This window comes from Lactuca saligna, chromosome 4 (assembly GCF_052625555.1).
Source record: "Lactuca saligna cultivar CGN05327 chromosome 4, ASM5262555v1, whole genome shotgun sequence".
NCBI classification, from domain to species: Eukaryota; Viridiplantae; Streptophyta; class Magnoliopsida; order Asterales; family Asteraceae; genus Lactuca; species Lactuca saligna.
In genome coordinates, this window is record NC_136420.1 from 299067440 (window position 1) to 299073439 (window position 6000).

Sequence of the window (6000 nt, forward strand, 5' to 3'; positions counted from 1 at the left end):
AACAACTGTAGGATATACTATAGCAATGGGTGTTCTTAGCCTTGCGGTCACTACCGTGGAGAGGATCACACTTGATCATGTTTGAACTGTTAGGATGAAGCATTGGTGCTTGTCCCCGAGTAGAATCCATATCCGGTCTCTTTACATCACCATATCTTTTTGCGATTTTCTTAGAATTTAGGGAGTCTTTTAGTCCGCATTTGGACATTTTCATTATCTTTGAAAAACCACAAGTTTGAAAAGGAGCTTACTTTACATCTTTATGCTCCACACATGGTCATTTTCACACTTAGGCCATTCGGATTATATCATTACCCTTTCGGTTCCACCTACACACCTTTGGGAACCAAATTTTGAGTCAAAGGGTTTTCTCATCAAAAAAAAAAAAAAAAAAACAAAACAAAATGAAGCATGCAAATTTTCAGTTGCAACTATCTTAGATAGGTGGCCGGTTCAATTATTGAACAAATTTCCCAACATCTTGGTCACCCCGCGTTTGATATTCATTTATTTAGGTATGTTTTATTGTATATAGATCGAGTTGTTTTTCGCAAATTGGTGATGTTAGGGAGACTGTCGAGTCGAATACTACGGGAGGTTTGGGCCAACACCAAGTGAATCGATTCCTACAACGGTGCCCGAGCGATTAAACCTAGTTACACATGAGAGAAACCGGCAAATGTGAGATCAGAGTGTACACTTAAAAAAGAGCTCCACCCGAGCCCATCCAATTGCTTTCTCCCTACTACAGATGTTCTTCATTGTATACATGTTCCATTGAGGTTGCGACTGCTCATCCCTCCTTACTCACCTAAAGGAGTTGTCCTGGCTGTGGTTTATGGTTCCATTGTCATCGGATGAAAAAAGTTGTGAGATAGCAGCGAAATCAATTCTGACCATGTTGACTAACGTCGAACAGGTTCCATGGTTCTATCCATTCTTTTTATTTCTAGGGTAGTTCATCCCAAGTTCATTTAGTCTTGTCTTACTTGAGGACAAGTAAGGTTTAAGCTTGGGGTGATTTGATAGCTTCATTTTAATTACTTCTTTTTATAGTTTATTTTAGCATATTTCATTCATAATTTAGATAGTTTCCATGCATATTTTCCTTTTTGTTATTTTATGACTATTTCGGGTACTCTCGAATCTTGTGAGCATAATTGCAGGTTTTCGGGTCTAGCGGAGCGGGAGTGTTCGGGACATATAGGAGGCGATGAGATTTGGTAGACAAAAATGATGTTGGGCTTGATGGGTAGTGGCGATGATGCATGGAGTGATCTTGATGATTATTTGAAGACTTGGAGAGAAATAAACTTTAAATTTGCAAGATGCGGGGGAATATTCAAGCGTACGTAAATTATTAATCGGGCGAATTCACGAGCTTTGGAGGATTTGGAGAGGTCAAATTGGGCTTAAAATGAAGAAAAACTTGAAGAAAATGGGCTAGGAGGTGATTGGATTCGATCTGGGCCAAGTGGGCTAAGCTATGGAGGCCCAAAACCTCAAAGATGCTACATCCAGGGACCACCCACGCAAGAGCACGCGGGTCGCGCAACCTCCTGCAGGGGCAATTTCGGAAATTCTTCTTTTGAGCTATTTGAGGAAGGTTGGTGCCCATCTTTTGCATACTCTTGGACATCCGATTTTTGAAGATTCTCTCTGGAGTTTTGAAGACTTTTGAAGGCCAAGAACCCTTGAAGAACATCATATTTTTACCTCTTGATTCTTGCTTAATGTTTGGTAAAAATTTCTCTAACTTTGTTTCTTTGGGTTTAGCCATGCTTGGCTAAGCTAATCTTGGTTGACTTTTGGTTAATCCTTTGAACTTTTGTTGAATGTTGAAGAATCCATGAACATGTTCTTGAATCTTTATGGAAATGTTTTGTGTTTTAACATCTTATCATTACTTGTATGTTTTAGTTCATGAGTTTAAATGTGTTTGTGGTGATTAGTTGGCTAATTTCTTGATTAAGTAAAGGATCCTCAAATTAGCAAACAACAAATGATTTTTGTGTTGTTTTTGCTTCACACAATCATAAAAACATTTCCTCCGACATGGTGGTGAAAGCATTTGACCCCTCTTGGATTTGGTGACTTTTTGGTTCTTAATGCTAGTTGACTTTCACTAATTACATGCTATTTGGAATTAGTGACTTTGACTAAGGAAATTGTTATGAGCAGCCATTTCAACAATTAAGAAAAGTCTAGGTAATCTCAAGCTCCTTGGATTACTATAGCCAAATTGAGGATTTAAAACAAGTATTGCACCATTGAATTCTAATGATATGTTCATCAAAAGTCAAAGTGAGAAAACTTTAAGTCAACAATCTTTCCCTTATTGATTTTACATCAAATTCTTATTTTTGTTGCAATTGTCTATTTAAATCATAGTTAATTCTAGTTTGTTTCAAGTATTTCAAAACATCAAAACCCCCATTTTTAATTTATTGTCATATTCCAAGTATTTTACAAAGAGTTTTTTCATAGAGTTATCAAATTGAACCAGTCTCCGTGGATTCGATCCCTTTACCACTATACACTATTTTAGTGTGTAATAATTAGGGTTATTATTTGTGTTGGCCTCGACAACCACCAGCCCGTGCTACCCCGAAGCCCCGATCACTTTGCTCAAGTCCCGAAGGTCGTTTGTGCTCCCGAGATTCCCGAGAATCCCGAGGAAATCCACTTTCTCGAGCCGAAATTCTGTCCGGTTTTCATCCCGCAACCTCCGATCTTTCAAGTGAGTTCATACCCTATAATTCACACTTTTAAATGTTTTATGAGTACTTTTATATGATTTTAAGGGGGGGGGGGGGGGGGGAGAATACAAGTAAAACACTCGATTATTATTGTGTGTTATATAAACTTTCACTATACGTGTTTTATCAAAGGAATCATATGTGATCTAAAACTATTATAGGGAAACTTTCATACGCAAATTATACCACGACAACATTTTATCTTTTGAAATGAGAAACGATTTATGTATTTATATAAATCAGATACTTTGCTTATACTACATTTCTGTGTTTCGGTTTTGGCACTACAAAAACTACACTTTTCATAACAAGTGAACATTTTCACTAAGGGTTTATTATACAAACGAAACACACTTTTAGGAAACTATAATATGTATAGTTTTACGAGAATACTACGAACTTTTACATACATGGAAATACTATTTCAAGAAGCTACTTTCATATACAATAACAAACGAACATTTTCACACGTAAATATGTTTTATACTAAGTTTTGTGAGACATTAACTTCACGTACGTTCGAATACACATTTCAAGTCCTGTATTATATACCAGAATCCCTTGGAGGGGGAGCATGGTGTTTGTGTATAGATCTATACGGGCTTGACAACCCGCACCCTGACTGTTAGCTACAGTCCACCGTTTGGGGTGACAAACGTCAGAACATTCCAATGCCTGAAGAACGTTGTGTATAGGCATCCCTTGTCAATAGCATGGTTATAAAACTCACATAGAGTCTTAAAAATACAATGATTTACGGGGTTTTTCAGTCGTATTGGAAATTTTATACGTACATACGTTTACTAAAAACAAACATTGGTCTTGAAAGAAGGCTACATTTATACTAGTAGAAAATATAGGATTTTCTAGGAACAAACAAACAAGAACAAAAACATTTCATTTCATACAAACATTGTCATTTAATACTTATGAAACTCACCAGCGTAAATGCTGATCTACTTTTCAAAACTACTTGTATGTCCCAGGGATTCAGTAATTACAGGTAACAAACAGGTTTTGAAGAAGGAATGCTGCAACACTAGTTTAAATTCATATTTTGACATCATATTGTAATTGGTTTTGAACATGTACTCTTTTAAACAATGTAAACTTTCAATTATATATATGATGGTTGTATTGCTTTCTTTACTATGTATTCATTTGTTACGCTACCACATGAAGTCATCCGCCCCCGAACGTTTCCGTCGTTCCAGTTTGGGGGTGTGACAACTAAGTCACGAGTACAAACGTGGCTTTCTATCTTCCATACCAGCTCATCCTTCAAAACCTCTAACCCTTGCAAGATGCTCTTCCAAGATTGAGAAGTCGCCTATCCAACTAGCGGGACAGCCCTGATATTTCTTCAATGCATCTCCTTTCAGATTCTTCTATGTCAACCTAGCATTTCGAAACGAACAAATCCAGCCAAACTAGCAATTGGACAGGTCCAGCTTACTAAGTAAGTCGGCTACATTCTCCCGGAAATCAAGAGGGATGCCGGATGTAGAACCCGCTATCGAAGAAGACAACTCCCATCTAGGTCAATAGAAGTCAATTTATCTAAAAAACAGAAAAGAAAGCAGCATCCCGCTCAATGCAAGTAGGGAGAACCCGTTCTTTATCTTGTTTCATCAGCAAATGTGGCAAACGGTGATGCATTGAAAGTCTATTACTAGTACATACCAATTAATCGGACATATAACAATTTCATATGATAAAACAATTAGATGCCAAGACGCATTAAGCTTTTAGAAAAATACGTTGATATCAAATAAGAATTTCATTCAAAATATTCAACTAACAAAAAACGGAATGACTTGTATGGTTTCCCAAACAAAAAGAAAACAATTATTGAGATCCTACAAATCTGGATATGTAGAAATCAAGTTCTCCACATATTAGATCCAAAACGTCATCGTCTTCACAAATGAAGGTTGGAAGAAAAAGAAGACAATTGTAATAAAAAAAGAGATGGATGTTCATTTGAGAGAGCCTAGCTGATTATATAGCCAAGTGGAGCCGCAACTTGTTATCCTTCCACTGTCATAAGTGAGAGGTATTCATAGCTCTGTGAAGCCAGCCTAATGCAGTGCCCTCTTCTCTAGGAAACAAGTGAGCCAAGCCTTCGCTAGAGCCACTGGTTTGAGCTCCAACATGACCAATCGAGCCAGGCTATGACACAGTCCGACCACCTTTTATACCCTCACTTGAGTTATAGGCAAGCGCTACCAAGCCCGGTGGTGACTTCTCTTCAAATGGGTTTTATAAAGAGATCGAAAGTTTGTGAAGCTATCAATGTGGGAAGTGAGGTATAAATAAGAAAATTATAAAATAAACTTTGTGAAGCTATTTGATTGTTTTGAATATTTAATTGGTACATATTGTAGTTTAGTTGTTTGTTATAATTATTTTGAACCATGAAATATTTGCTTGTTTTGTTATGGATTTAAAATAGGCAGTTGTAATTGTAAAAACAAGTTTTTTTTATTTAAATTGCATTTTTTGAGAAGTTTTACTATGAATAGCCTTTTATTTTGTATATTAGTTAATGATATAACCAATGGTCGAATATTGTTGTAAGTTAAGGATAACAAAAAAAATCTCAAGAGATTGAGAAATATGTAGACTTTTTAATTTTAAAGAGTACACGTTTTTTGGGTTGTTTTATTTGTTTTATATACCAATTACATTTAACAACAAGCAAGTTCATTCTTCATACTATAAAACTTAGTTAGTGATCAATTTTATCGTCATTTGATAGCCATTAGTTATTGATGTTGTGGTTTTTCGTGGGGATGAAAAGAAATGAAGGACTTATTCGTCTAATATTGAAATATCTGAAAATATATATTAATTAGCACTTGCACAAACAATATAATTGAGTTTAAAGAACCACTTTAATATGATAAACAAATTGGCTGGCTGCTACTATCTTTCCTGATTTTTTAGGTGTTTTTTCTTATTGAAATGAGAATATTGCTAAATGTTTGCCTCTTTGGGGAACAAATGTGGGATGTGGGTCCATCATTGATTCTAAACTTGTAGCTTTAGCAAGAGTGGGTACATCACATGATTAAATACCAATTAATCGGACAGATAACGATTTGGTTTTACAAAACAATTAGTTGCCAAGACGCATTAAACTTTCAGAAAAATATGTTAATATCAAATAAGAATTTCATTCAAAATATTCAATTAATCAAGTACATAACAAAAAATGGAATGAATTATTGTATGGTAT